A 15485-nucleotide genomic window follows, 5' to 3' on the forward strand; every position below is an offset into this window, starting at 1 on the left:
GTACTACCTATAAAGTGAGGCCTTTAGTGAGGCATCCAAGACCCTCCATGGTCTGACCCCAGCTTAATTCTCCATCCTTACTTCCCACTGCTTCCCTTCAGTATATTCAGCCACACTGAAGTATTTACTTTTTCACAAATGAAACCAGAATCCAGCCTTTGTCTGGAATTACCTCCTCTACTCTCTGAGTATCCAAAGTACTGCTCATTCTTCAAAGCCCAGCTTCCAAACTATGTCTTCCACAAGGATTACCCAGAACCCCCACACCCTCCTTCCCAGACAGAATTAGTCCCAGGGGTGCCTAGGTGGCTCAGTTGGTTAAATATCCAACTCTTGAACTCAGTTCAGGTGTTGATCTCAGGGTTGTGAGTTCAAGGCCCACATTGGGCTCCATATTGGGTGTGGAGCCTACTTAACAAAAAATTAGTCTCAAACTTCACAGGATACATATAATGTTTTATCCATATAATGACTCTCACAGGTTGTCTTTACTTCTCATTAGAGAGTAGGTCTCTCAAATTCACCTGCCCCTGATATAAAGTCTGACATATAATAGATATTCAATAAATATTTGTTAAATCAGTGAGTGTAGGAATTAATGGAATAAAGGTATAGATAAGGGAAGAGAAAGGGAGATTTGGGGGATGTGAAGATAGATATATTCAGGTAAGTGCCAGGGCAGCCAGGAGAGAAGTCTTCATGGAGAGATGACTGGAGGTGTGCTGAGTAAGGTACAATCAGATATGAGTGGAGATTGATGGTGGGGTGCTAGAGCAGACAGAGAGGAAGGGAATATACAGGGAAAAGAGTAAATTCTACCCTAGGGACTCAGACTTGAGCTAGAACCAATAGACAGAATGGGTTTTATTCCTGGGAATGAACTCAGAGGCCTACGAAGGCTAGACATAGGGCACCAATGTGTCTTGTATGACAGTATAGCTGTGGCTCAACTCCAGTGAGCCTCTTGGAGGGAAGGCACCATGGACAGGTCTTGAAATGTTTTTAGGAGAAGCCAGATGTGTTTTTTGATGAGATTTCCCCTTTGTGAAATATTACAAACTAATTTGGGCTTTAAAAACTTTATTGAATATGTAGAAATGAACTCATGTCCTAAGTGAATTTTCAATGAATTTTCACAAACTGAGCATGGTCATGTAACCAGTACTGATCAACTATCAGAATATCACCAGCAATTCAGAAGCACACCTCCCCCACCCATATGCTCCCTTCCAGTCCTTACTGTCTCAGTAGTAATCACTCTTGGCTACTTAGATCATAGAATAATTTTGCCGCTTTTATATTCTATATAAATGCAATCATGTAGTACTTAGTTTTTGGATGTCTGGGTTTTTTCACTCAACATTATGTTTGTGAGAAGCATCCATACTGCTGGATATAGTCATGGGATTGTGCATTTCATTGCTGTATAGTATCCCACTGTGTGAATATACACAACTTATATGTTCATTCTACTGCTAGAGGACATTTTAACTATAACACATAGTGCTGCTAGGGACATCTAGTAGGTGTCTTGGTGAATATATGAATATATGTGCCCATTTTTACTGAGGATACCTAGGAATAAAGTAGCAGAATCCTAAAATATGTATATGTTCAGGTTTGGTAGATGCTGCCAAAATGTTTGTACAGATTTGCATTCCTATTAGCGGTATATGAAAGTTCTGGTTTCTCTACAACATTGTCTACACTGATTTTTTTTTCATTTCAGCCATTCTTGCGCATGTGTACTTCTACTGCATTGTTGTTTTGATTCATATTGCTCTGATGAATAATGAAACTGAGCACCTATCCCTTTGTTCATTTGCCATTTGGGTAGCTTCTTTTATGAGGTGACTGACTATTCAAGTTATTTGCTCATTTCTCCATTGAGTTGTCCATCCTTTCCTTTATATATTCTGGATATGATGCTTTTGACAGATACATGTACTATGAATACCTTCTGCTACTCAGTCACCTGCCTTTTCGCTCTGTTGGTGGCACCTTTTGATAAACACAAGGTCTTAACTTATTGTTCAATTTGATCATCATTCTTTGTGTTTTAAAAAATATTTGCATACTCCACTGTCATAAAGGTGTACTCTTATGTTTTCTCTAGAAGCTTTATTGTTTTATCTTTCATATTTAGCTCTGCAATCCATCTGGAATTGCTTTATTATATGGTATAAGGTATGGTCAATAAACATCTTTCCATATGGATATCCAATTGTCTCAACACCATTTATTGAAAAAGATCATCCTTTTCCCAATGCTCTGCAATGTTGCCTTTGTCATAAAACAGATTATCATAGATGTGAGGGTATGTTTCTGGATTATGTATTACATTTTATTTGTTAGTTTGTCTATTTTTGCACCAAAACCTCAATGTCTTAATTATTCTAGCTTTATAATAAATCACCAGATCTGGTGGTATTAGTCTCTTCCAGCTTTGTTTTCTTCTTCAAAATTATATTAGATATTTTTGGCCTTTAGCATTTCCACATAAATTTTAGAACCAGCTTGTTAATTTCTGCAAAAGAACCCCCCTGAAATTTTGATAGAGATTGCATTAAATCTACACTTTAATTTAGAGAAAATTAACATCTTTATAACAGTGAGTATTCTATTCCATGAATATGCTAAATCTCTTCATCTATTTAGATTTCTCATTTCCTCTCAATAATGTTGTGGTTTTCAGGGTAGAGGTTAGGTCTTACCCACTTTTTATTAGATATATTTGATATTTGTTGAAGTTAAATCTTTTTTAAAATTTTATTTTCTATATAGTTGTTGCTAATACATAGCAATGAAATCGATTTTGTTGTTGACCTTATTATAACCAGTGATCTTGCTAAATTCACTTATTTCTAATAGTTTGTAGATGCATGTGGATTTTCTACATACACAATAATATTGTCAGCAAATAATTACAATTTTATTTCTCCTATTCTGATTATTACTCATCTTTGATTAGGGCCATCTATTTGCTGAGGAAATATGTTTATAGAGGTGACCTACTATTTCTATTGGGATTTATTGTTCATACCTCCTTCTACCATGATTTTATTTCTTTTGCTCTGGAACTATATATACTCCTTCTTCTGTTCTCTGAATTCCAAGGGTCAGTGTAGCTCACAGTAAATTTCTTTAGACTGTTACTACTGATGAGCTCACCTTTCCTTTTATCACCACTGCACTGTTTTTGCTAGAAGTGTATGTGATAAACAATAAAAGTGAGTAGTCAACATGGTTTCTTGTTCAATTTGGTCTTTTCTGTGGTATGGAGCTAAGTCTCTGCTAGGAACACTCTCCATTTCTCTGGTGGCCCACCTATGCCTAGATTTCTTAGTGCCAACAAGAGTATGCTTTTAAGACTGTCTTAAACAAACAGGCCTAGCATTTGGTAAGGATGCTAATTATGGTATACTGTGGTGGTTTCCGTGATAATGGTCCTTCTTCTTACTGCTATTTCATTACTTTTGTTTTTGTCAGTGGGTTTTGAAGGAGATAAAGTTAAAATGCCTTTATTCCATCATCTGCAGCCAGATGTTCCCTTTCACATTCCCCTCCCCTTCACATTTTAAAAAACTAAAATGTATAGTTCTTTATTATAAACATTATACATGGTCATTGTAGAAAGTATAGAAAATAAATGGAAATACACAGAAGAATCATTAAGAATAGAATAGTATGGACTTATTTGCTTGAGGCAAGAGCAGCAGAGACTTTGGTGTAACTGCAAGACAAGAGGTGTTAATGGACAAAAGAATCCCTTAGAGAGCCAGACTGTGCCAAAATATACAGCCCTCAAAGGGGAATTTAGTTAGACAAATCCACAGGACAAGCCGAGTGTGCAAACATAAACAGCCCTCAGAGGGGAGATCTGGTCAGGCAAACCCAGACAAGGCCCTGCAGGAAAGCAGAGGCTACAGAAAAAGCAGAATGTGCAAACAGCACCTCTCAGAGGGGAGGCATAAAGAGGGTGGAATCCCAGGCATTAGAGGTGCTGGTAGGCTTATTAAGTTACATTTCATTCCCTAGGGCCAATGCTGAATCATTTCCAGCTAAAGATTAATTGAATGCATTTTCCTAAATGACTCAGAGGGGGCATGGCATCCCCAGAGAAGAGAGAGCTATTATTGTTGGAAAGGATCTCAGGTACAGTCTAGGCCAATACCTCCCAAAGCATGGTCCATGGGCCACAACTGGCATAAGAAGTTATTTAAATGGTACAGAGACTTTCTTTTTACTTGAATAGTCATATTTATTTTAATTTGTGTTTGAAAAAATTATAAACAACAAAATGAAACCACAGTTTCATAGATATCCTTATTTAGGATGAGGCTATTAAATTTGATGGTAATGTTAGACCTGGGCTAATTTAAAGAAAACTATTAAGCAAATATAGTACAGGATTAGGCAAGTATCACAAAATCAAGGTTTGGGAATTCTGTTCTAGGGCAGTCCTCTGACCTTAACTATGGATAATGGTGAAGTCTCATCTGGCTGGAGGCCTAGATAGAGGAAGCAGCGTGTAGGATGTTCTGAGAGGTATGACTTTAAGGACAGATGAGTCTGAATCTTGGCAAGCATTGGAAGCACTGCCAAGAAATTTTAATTTTAATCTCTAGATGATGACAAAAGGTAAATGGGTCTGAGGAGTCCCATATTTCCATAGTAACCATGACATGCCTATATTTAAAACTAAGAGTACTAAATTTCCTGAATCCTTAGTGAGTTCTGAGAAGGAAAGAGCACTAATGAACCACATCATGATGCCAGATTGTACTATAAAAAGAAACAGGGACTAGAGGACCAGCAAGACAGAGACACAGTTGGCTGTCCACTTGCAATGAAGGAATCTCAAAGAGGATGAAAAGCAACTTCTCAACCAGCATAGGAAGACCCATAGAGAGAAAAGAATGACAATCAAGTTCCTCTTTCCTATTGTGACATTGGAGAGGCTTCAGCAACCCACAGTCTTGGAAAAGAATGAAGGCTGATGACTTCATGTGATCTGAGGATCCAGAGATGAGAGGCGAAAACAGAGCTTCAGCAATGGGATGCCAAGGCTAGAAATGGTGGAGAGAAGGGTGGTAGAAAGATAATCCAGGGCAGACCAGAAAATTTACCTGGCCATTGCCAGGTGTGAAGTATGCTGCGGGCATAGTGTATGCTTGGGTAGGAGGTGAGCCCTTTACTTCAATAAAGATGCATGTCTAAGCATGTAGTTGGTCCCTGAAGATCCTGGGAAACTGAAAACACAGAGAAGGGCCACCCAAAGCCTCACATGTCATCAGGGAAATGAATAAAGCTTCATTAACATTAACATTAATATGTGTGAACATTGTTCTCTCTTCTCACAGAGAACTTTGTTGTAAGATTTCTGGTACTGTCTTTTCAATATTCTCTCTCAGAATGCCTAGAGTATGTTTTCTTGAAATAGTTCGTATAATCAACTGTTTTGAATCAGATGTGATGATAACAATCTGAAAACAAGTATGCGTTTAAGCATGTCAAATTAACTGTGGATTAGGAACAATGATGAGGCTAGTTGCAAAATATCAGAAATTCTAAAAATAATTGATATCTTCCTTTGGAATCCAGTTTAATTCAAGCAATTTTTATTGATGTCCTTCTGCAGGCAGAACCATTTACTATATCCTTAGAGAAACAAAAGGGAGAATCAGGGCCTTTCTTGACCCCTGGGTCAAGAAAGTCTAGTAGTTGATAGTCTAGTAGTTGCAGTCTAGTAGTTGATAGACATCTCTTTATAGGCAGACTGAAATCCATGTTATAAGGAAAGCTCATCTGAGGTGTCTCGGTGGTTCAAAGAAGTGGTTCACACTTGTCATGTCTCATTAAATCTAAGATACTGTCAGTTGAATGACACACTATTATATTATGCATCACTAAGGAAAAAAGAACTCAGAGTAAACTATGATATGTCATTGATTATAAGAGGCATCCTTTTCCCAGAGATGTTAAAAAAGTGAAAAAAGCCATCTTAAAATTAATGAAATATGGTAACTGAAGAATTTTGACAGGTGGAAATAAGAGGAAAAGCCCACCACACAGGGGTCCTCCTGCTTTTTATATACTACATACTTCCTTTAATCATTCACATGACTTCAATCACTGCCTCTACGGTAACTCATAAATCTTCAGCTCCTGCCAGAATCTCTCCCCTTAAATGCAGACCTTTATGTCTAACTTTATTTCACTCATTTATTTTACACTTATGTAGTACCCATCATGTGCCAGCCAGTATTCTGTTTTGTATTAAGTGTCATAAAAACTCTATGAATAAGTATTATTATTATTCCCATTGTACATAGAGATTAAGTGACTTGCCCAAATCACAGAGCTCATAAGTGACAGAACTAGAAAAGATGGGCATAAGAGAAATTGCAAATCACAGGACTTGAATCTATAGTACTTGTCAACTGAGTGGGGATAGAGGCTAAGAGAGAAGGTTTTAAAAGGAAATGACAGGAAGAATCACTGTCTTAACTCAGGCTGCTATAACAAAATATCACAGACTAAATACCACTGGCTTAAACAACAGATTTATTTCTCACAGTTCTGGAGGCTGAGAAGTCCAAGTGCCAGTAGCTTCAGTTCTTGGTTGAGAGCCCTCTTCCCGGCTTGTAGATGGCCACCTTCTCACTGTGTTTTCACATGGTGGAGATAGAATGAGCTCTGATATCTCTTCTTCTACTTATAAGGACACTTATCCCATCATGGGGCCCCACCCTCATGACCCCATCTAAACCCAACAGCCTCCCAAGAGTCCCACCTCTAGATACTATCACACTAGGGTTTAGGCTCAACATATGAATTTGAGGGAGACACAAACATTCAGTCCATACAAATCAGCAATAGGGGTAAGGGAATCAAATAAGAAAATTTCCTTTGGAAGGAAAATATTTAAAGTTGGGCAAGTTGTGTTTTTAAGTGCTGCAAGAAATGTAGGCATAAATATCCTCTACTCAGTTGGAAACACTAGTGTGCAAATTTGGGCCGATATCAGGATAGGGATATTGATTAGGTAGTGAGGTGCAGAGCTCAACTGTGGGAGTGGATGATATTCTGAGGAAGAGATCTGGTACAAACAAGCTAAGGACAACTGGAGAAAAATCCATGTCTAAGAGAGATAGAAGAAAAGGCTCAGTATGACATAGGAAGAGTCCAAACTATGGAGGGTCACAGAAGGCGAAGAAGAGAGTTTCAAAAAGGAAAAAGTTGTTGGTCAATGTTAAACTACTACAGTTAAATGCAGATGTGAAGAATGACTTATGTAAGGTAAGGAGAAGCTCACTGGAGATGGGAAAAAGCACTAGCATCTGATTGATCGGATAGAAACTAGTGGGTAGGTGACTTTAAAAGAAGGCAGGAGTTGCAAATATTGTTTTCAAGAAGTTTATCTATGCTGTGAGGAGAGCTATAGTCCTGTAGCAGGAATGAGGAAATAGGTTTTTAAAATGGAATTTTGAAGTAGTGAGGGAGTGGATTCAATGCAAAGTCAAGATGTAAGAGGCAGGTAATTAGAGAATCAACTTTTGAAGGAGGCCAAAGAAAGGGGGGTCTTAACAAGTAGGGCACTTCATTCTCTGCATTGATGGGATAATAATAATAATAATAATAATAATAATAATAATAACAATAACAATATCATTATTTTGGACTTTTGCAAGGTATCAGGAACTATTCTAAGTAGTTTATAAGTAATTTATCTTATCAAAAATTCTGTAAGATAAAGCTCTTGTTCTTCTCATTTTATAAGATTTTTAAAAAGTGAGGCTCAGAGCTTTAAACAACTCATTTGAGGTCTCAATGCCAGTAAGTGGTATAAGCAAGATTTAATCCCAAGAATTAAATTATTGATTCCAGAATCCCCACTCTAAACCAGTATACTGTAAAATAATAAAGATATTGAGAGTGCTAAAATGGAACTTTAGAATTAGATGGCTTAAAACTTTGTAGTAAAATAGAACTTGAGGTTTTCTGCTGTAAGTGGGCAAAAAAAGGGAAGGTTGGGGGTCTCTATGGGAACAGGGATGATTTGAGAATCTACTGTAAGAAATTCAATGGATTTGAATTAATAAGAATGAATTAATGAGAATTAATAAGGATGAATCAAAAGATCCATATCCTTCTTACCTGCCACAGTGAGAGAAATATGAATATTATGGTAAGATTACTGTGCTTTTTTTTCTTGACCTTTCCAAGGTGTATCCAGATGCTGAAGTACTTGATTGTAGAATTAAAGGTGTAGGGATGGACCTAATGTTTCAGCTTCTCAGTGTGCTGAATGGGATTCCTACAGTGGTATGCATATGGCACCATTCGAAGGAGCTCTTATTAAAAATTATAAGCATACATCTGTGAATCTCTGAAATTATATAGGAAGATATTGGGTAAGGGAATTTGTCCACCCATTGTCAACATTATGATTTTTTGTTGACATTCATTCACTAAGTCAGAGAATCATGATTACAATCTAAGTTTTATAAGAGCTATTAGATCTGAATAATATATACTTTTTCTCTGTGACTTTAATGCTTGTCTTCTTATGAAATCTATAACTTTCATTATATTATAGTTATTTGTGGGCATTTTTTTGTCCCCCTGTAAGACCATCAGCTTTGGAAGGCAAGGACTTTGTACTGTCCATATCTATTTTTCCAGTGCCTGAATTCTCCTCAATGCATAATATGTCTTTACATTGAATTATTGTAGGGGAGAAAGACCTCTTGCCTAACTTTTTGGGAATTGTGTCTAGTTCAGTAATCCTGAATTAATTTTTTTTTGTAATTCTGAATTTAAATTAATCCCTGGACATGGACAAGTCATTTTCAATATCCTTACTTTAGTTTTTATTTAAGTGATTTGCAGAGACAATGGCAGTGTCTCAATAAATATAATGCTTCTGTGTGGTTTGAAATTTGACATATGCAGCACATTTAAGGGTAGTAGAGTTCAACTCTGAAAAATTAAATTTTAATAATTAAACCCTGATGTAGCACTATAAAGTTACCCTAATGTTCAAGCCCTTTTAATTATAATTGAAAAGTAAAAAACTAATTTTTCCAACTACAATGACTCTAAAAAACATTTATTCCATACCAAATCATTACATGAAAACCCTTTTTAAAAAATTATATGACTGTGATTAGTGAAAACTGTTCTATTGAGTCATCCAAATCCTAAATAAGAATTATTTCTAAGAGAATAGCTATTCTTCCCCTTCACATTGTTCTTGCTTCTCCTTTATAATTTGATACAGTTTATATCACAGTCTTCAAGTCTATACAACCTTAAATTTAATTATCCTGATATTTCCTTTTTACATCTAAAATCCAATTATATCATAGTGTATGCATTTGAAATGGCTGTGCATTTCAAACTTGCTGTTTCCTAACTGGATTATAAGTCTTAATGTGCTATGGTTTAGTTGCTTTTGTTTACTTAATTTTCTTGCTGTTTAACTTACCCTCTATCTTGCAAACTGTATTTTCAGAGAGAAAACATTATCTATTTAAGTTATTTATGTGCTTTTGAAGGAGTTTATGTTTTATATCTTTGGTTTATTGCTCTAAGACCCCTTGGACTCTTTTTTATTCATATAGTCTATTTTTTAAATGCTTCTTTTGCTATCTTCATATGCTCTTGATTTCCTCAAAAATGTGTTTAAAACACACTTGTAAGTGATTTTAGAGAATGGTCAAGCCAACCATAATTGCATTTGGCCCACTACACCTTCATGATCCAGTAATGGTCAAGGTCGCAAGTCCTTTACCATATGGGCCCGTTTATGTCACACCACTTTACATATCACAGACCTTGCTCATGACCTTATTCAAAATTCACACAAATGTATATTTTTAGGCACAAGAGAAACTAGGAAAAAAACATGTATGCATAAATCCACATCCAACCCCACTACTAAAAAAATGGTTTAATTTATGTGCCCTACCATTGATGGCTTCTTCAATGAACACGTGTTTTCATTACTCAACAAAAAATTGACTTCTTCCTATGTTCCATGTACTCTTTTAGTTACTGGAGGCAGCAAACAAAAGAGACTATTCTAGCCCTCATGAAATTTTCATTATTATAGACTCCCACCTTAAGCATAGATAATAAACATAATAACTAAGATACATAATACATTGCATAGAGATAATGCCAAAGATTTTCTGAAAAGCAAATAAAATAGGAAATATCAGAGAGAAAGGTAAAAATTTTAAATAGAGTGGCATCTCTGCAAAAATCTGTTGGGCACCTGCTGTGTTCCACGTATATGGTAAAAAGGCAGACACCGTTCTTGCCTTCAGGGAGCTCACACTCCTATAGGTAAGACAGATATTGAACAAGCAAATACCAGGCTGATGAGTGATCCATAAAAGGGAAAGTAGAGTACAACCAGGTATTATAAGGGGTGCCAATCTGAGGGCAAGGGAGAACCTCCTTGAAGAAGTGGCATTTAAATGAGACCTATCGGATGAAGAGTTAGCCAGGTGACAATGAGGAAACCCAAAGTTACAGATTTGGGGAGGGGCCCTTAGACATCACTCTTCCCAAATTTATCATTTCGTATTTAGGAAAACTAAGCCCCCAAAAGATAAAATTACTTACCCAAATTACACAATGAGTTAGGGATAGAGTTAGGACCATAATCCAGAACCACCGGAATGAAAGCTTCACAGGAAAGGGGTATTCATCTGTTTTCTTAGTGCCTAGAGCAGTAAACATTTGTTGAATCAAAGAATAAATAAGTTGCCTGATTGGCTTGTCAGTGGTTTTTTCCCCCACTCCATAATAAAGCTCATACATAAAACTGTATGAGGCCAAAAGGGCTGTGTGTGATATGAAGTAAAAGAGACACATTCCCTGTCCTCCAATAGCTTGTCATATTAGACCAGCAGCTCTCAAACTTTGTGGTCTCAGGTTCTCTTTACACTCTTAGAAAAAAAATTTTTTGAAGATTTTGTTTCCTTATTCATGAGAGACACACAGAGAGAGAGAGAGAGAGGCAAGGACATAGGCAGAGGGAGAAGCAGGCTCCATGCAGGGAGCCCGACGTGGGACTCGATCCTGGACCCAGGATCACACCCTGAGCCAAAGGCAGATGCTCAACCACTGAGCCACCCAGGCATCCCTATACTCTTAGAAATTATTGAAGAACACAAGTATGTGTGAGATATATATATCAATATTTACCTTAAAGAAATTAAAGCTAGTTTCATTCTTCTGCATGTGGATGTCCAATTTTCCCAGCACCATTTATTGAAGAGACTGTCTTTCTTCCAATGGATAGTCTTTCCTCCTTTATCGAATATTAGTTGACCATAAAGTTCAGGGTCCACTTCTGGGTTCTCTATTCTGTTCCATTGATCTATGTGTCTGTTTTTGTGCCAGTACCACACTTTCTTGATGACCACAGCTTTGTAGTACAACCTGAAATCTGGCATTGTGATGCCCCAGATATGGTTTTCTTTTTTAAAATTCCCCGGCTATTTGGGGTCTTTTCTGATTCCACACAAATCTTAAAATAATTTGTTCTAACTCTCTGAAGAAAGTCCATGGTGTTTTGATAGGGATTGCATTAAACGTGTATATTGCCCTGAGTAACATTGACATTTTCACAATATTAATTCTGCCAATCCATGAGCATGGAATATTTTTTCATCTCTTTGTGTCTTCCTCAATTTCTTTCAGAAGTGTTCTATAGTTTTTTGGGTATAGATCCTTTACCTCTTTGGTTAGGTTTATTCCTAGGTATCTTATGCTTTTGGGTGCAATTGTAAATGGGATTGACTCCTTAATTTCTCTTTCTTCAGTCTCATTGTTAGTGTATAGAAATGCCACTGATTTCTGGGCATTGATTTTGTATCCTGCCACGCTACCAAATTGCTGTATGAATTCTAGCAATCTTGGGGTGGAGGCTTTTGGGTTTTCTATGTAGAGTATCATGTCATTGGCGAAGAGGGAGAGTTTGACTTCTTCTTTGCCAATTTGAATGCCTTTAATGTCTTTTTGTTGTCTGATTGCTGAGGCTAGGACTTCCAGTACTATGTTGAATAGCAGTGGTGAGAGTGGACATCCCTGTCTTGTTCCTGATCTTAGGGGAAAGGCTCCCAGTGCTTCCCCATTGAGAATGATATTTGCTGTGGGCTTTTCGTAGATGTTGAGGAATGTTCCTTCTATCCCTACACTCTGAGGAGTTTTGATCAGAAATGGATGCTGTATTTTTGTCAAATGCTTTCTCTGCATCTAATGAGAGGATCATATGGTTCTTGGTTTTTCTCTTGCTGATATGATGAATCACATTGATTGTTTTTACGGGTGTTGAACCAGCCTTGTGTCCCAGGGATAAATCCTACTTGGTCATGGCGAATGATTTTCTTAATGTACTGTTGGATCCTATTGGCCAGTACCACTCTCTTTCACCATACACAAAGATAAACTCAAAATGGATGAAAGATCTAAATGTGAGACAAGATTCCATCAAAAACCTAGAGAAGAACACAGGCAACACTCTTCTTTTTTAACTCGGCCACAGTAACTTCTTGCAAGATACATCCATGAAGGCAAAAGAAACAAAAGCAAAAATGAACTATTGGGACTTCATCAAGATAAGAAGCTTTTGCATAGCAAAGGATACAGTCAACAAAGCTAAAAGACAACCTACAGAATGGGAGAAGATATTTGCAAATGACCTATCAGATAAAGGGCTAGTTTCCAAGATCTATAAAGAACTTATTAAACTCAACACCAAAGAAACAAACAATCCAATCATGAAATGGGCAAAAGACATGAAGAGAAATCTCACAGACGAAGACAGACATGGCCAACACGCACATGAGAAAATGCTCTGCATCACTTGCCATCAGGAAAATACAAATCAAAACCACAATGAGATACCACCTCACACCAGTGAGAATGGGGAAAATTAACAAGGCAGGAAACAACAAATGTTGGAGAGGATGCAGAGAAAAGGGAATCCTCTTACACTGTTGGTGGGAATGTGAACTGGTGCAGCCACTCTGGAAAACTGTGTGGAGGTTCCTCAAAGAGTTAAAAATAGACCTGCCCTACGACCCAGCAATTGCACTGTTGGGGATTTACCCCAAAGATTCAGATGCAATGAAACCCCGGGACACCTGCACCCCGATGTTTCTAGCAGCAATGTCCACAATAGCCAAACTGTGGAAGGAGCCTCGGTGTCCATCGAAAGATGAATGGATAAAGAAGATGTGGTTTATGTATACAATGGAATATTACTCAGCCATTAGAAACGACAAATACCCACCATTTGCTTCAACGTGGATGGAACTGGAGGGTATTATGCTGAGTGAAGTAAGTGAGTCGGAGAAGGACAAACATTATATGTTCTCATTCATTTGGGGAATATAAATAATAGTGAAAGGGAATATAAGGGAAGGGTGAAGAAATGTGTGGGAAATATCAGAAAGGGAGACAGAACGTAAAGACTGCTAACTCTGGGAAACGAACTAGGGGTGGTGGATGGGGAGGAGAGTGGGGGGTGGGAGTGAATGGATGACGGGCACTGGGGGTTATTCTGTATGTTGGTAAATTGAACACCAATAAAAAATAAATTAAAAAAAGAAATTAAAGCTAAACAAATTAAATATTTATGTATTCATTCAAAAATAACAACAAATCTCATTAAATGTTAACACAAATAAGTTTCATACGTCTTAGGAAAATAGTTATATTATCCAAAACAAAAAAGTAGTTAGTGAGAAGAATAGCATTGATTTTTATATTTTTGCAAATTTCTTTGTCTGGTTTCACAGAAGACAGCAAAATTTTCATCTACTTCTTGCATTCGATTGTTGCAATATGTTGTTTTGATTAAACTATATGAAAAAAAATCTGTACATATACAGACATGCAGTTGGGGAAAAGAGAAGGGTATTTAATAGCCTTTTCAGATTATTCAGATATTGCTTTTGATACTACACCAAAACTCAGTAGTAGTGATTTTTCAAAGGTTAATTGCAATGTGGAATCCAAAACTCTACCAGTGAACTTTTCATATTGTGTTGCATGAAAATCTAGGATCTGCATTATAATCTTTTACTCATCATGATTTTGTAACATCATTCACTGGTCATCTGGAAAATACTGTTTCACTGAGCTATGTGAATCTCCCAAAGTTATAGAATTTCATTATACAATGTTTAAAAATAACCTTACTGATATCATTAGCAATCTCATGAGAAAAGTCATTTATTATTGGGAAGCTGTCAGGCTCACAGGGGTATATCCAAGTTTTCCAAAATTCTAATTTTTCACTTGAAAGTTTAAATTTTTATTATTGCCAACAAATACTGTCAGTTTCCTTGAAGTGGCAGACTCACTTCGTTTTGGAGAAAATGTCTGTGGCAGTATCCAGGTCCAAATAATCATGGTTTGTTACTCACTCAAGCAACAGTTATGTTCTAAGGAAAAAAGCAGTTAGTTTAGCTCATAACTCAAACACATAAGTGCTTCTCTTGAGATAATCATTGTACTTCAGTATGCACAAGAAGTGTGCTTTATGCATGCTTCTCATTTTGTCACATGGAATATTAAAAAGATATGTATTCAAGGGTCAAGAGTTAATAAATACTTTCTCTTTTACTCCTTCATCAAGAATATCTTAAAGGGAACTTAGTTGTGGCTGTTGTTTACTCCAAGTTTGTGGTAGTGCCAGGAAACTGAAGGAGACAGATGAGTGGGAGACTGAAGAGGAAAGAGAAGGATGTGGAGACAAAGAGTGAAGATGGAAGGTGTGGGGGCAGAGAACAAAGAAAAGAGATACAGATGTGACAAGAAAGAGGTGGCTGGAAAAGTTGCTGAAGTGGAATGGCACCTACACTCTTCTAATAATATGAGTAAAATATTTTTGGAAGAAAGAAAGAAAAAAAAGAAAGAAGAGTGAAAAAAAAAAGGATCATACAAACAGCTTTCTTAACATGCCTTTTAAGGAAGGGTAGGCATCATGCCTTCACTTACCAGACTGTTAAGTATTATGGAGTTGATTTGTTGGTGAAATGGTTTGACAAGAGAGGACCAGAAATAGATTTCAACCTCTCTACCACTTTCTTGAACCTAATATTAAGCTATCACCTATTTTTTTTTCTCCATGTAATGAGTCAGTAATGCTGCAGAATGGTATCCTGGCTCTCTACTTGGTACTGCTACCACAGACTCAGTCTATGTCACTGGCCAACTGTGGACAATTTAGACAAGATATTCCAAAGTACAGTATTTGGCAATACATAAGAAATCATCTGCTATGACCCCACCAGTGTCTTCACTATCCCCATAAATAGGCATGCTCACTCCATTCACTTACATTCCTCAAGAGCCTGCTCGAGTTTTTCACTTCTTCCATTAAGCTAAACCAACCAGTTCTCTAGAGATAAATATATGCTGTTTATTAGGAAACACTAATGCAAGATCAGAAGCCA

General features: G+C 37.0%; 1 protein-coding gene and 1 long non-coding RNA gene across 9 annotated transcripts in view; one reads left to right on the forward strand and one right to left on the reverse strand.

Annotated features, from left to right (window-relative positions):
• The window catches only part of HPSE2 (heparanase 2 (inactive)), a 627272-nt gene that overhangs the window by 545088 nt on the left and 66699 nt on the right, over nucleotides 1-15485 (forward strand). The window lies entirely within an intron of this gene.
• The window catches only part of LOC144301288 (uncharacterized), a 30960-nt gene continuing 26095 nt past the window's right edge, over nucleotides 10621-15485 (reverse strand). For 4 of the 5 annotated variants that reach the window (XR_013368101.1, XR_013368105.1, XR_013368104.1 and 1 more), the window contains one exon: nucleotides 14244-14471. This is a non-coding gene — a long non-coding RNA (uncharacterized LOC144301288). Of the gene's footprint in view, nucleotides 10740-14243; nucleotides 14472-15485 lie in introns of those variants that run through there. The other variant, XR_013368102.1, reaches the window with a different exon arrangement.

The sequence above is a fragment of the Canis aureus genome, chromosome 29, assembly GCF_053574225.1.
Source record: "Canis aureus isolate CA01 chromosome 29, VMU_Caureus_v.1.0, whole genome shotgun sequence".
Taxonomy (NCBI): Eukaryota; Metazoa; Chordata; class Mammalia; order Carnivora; family Canidae; genus Canis; species Canis aureus.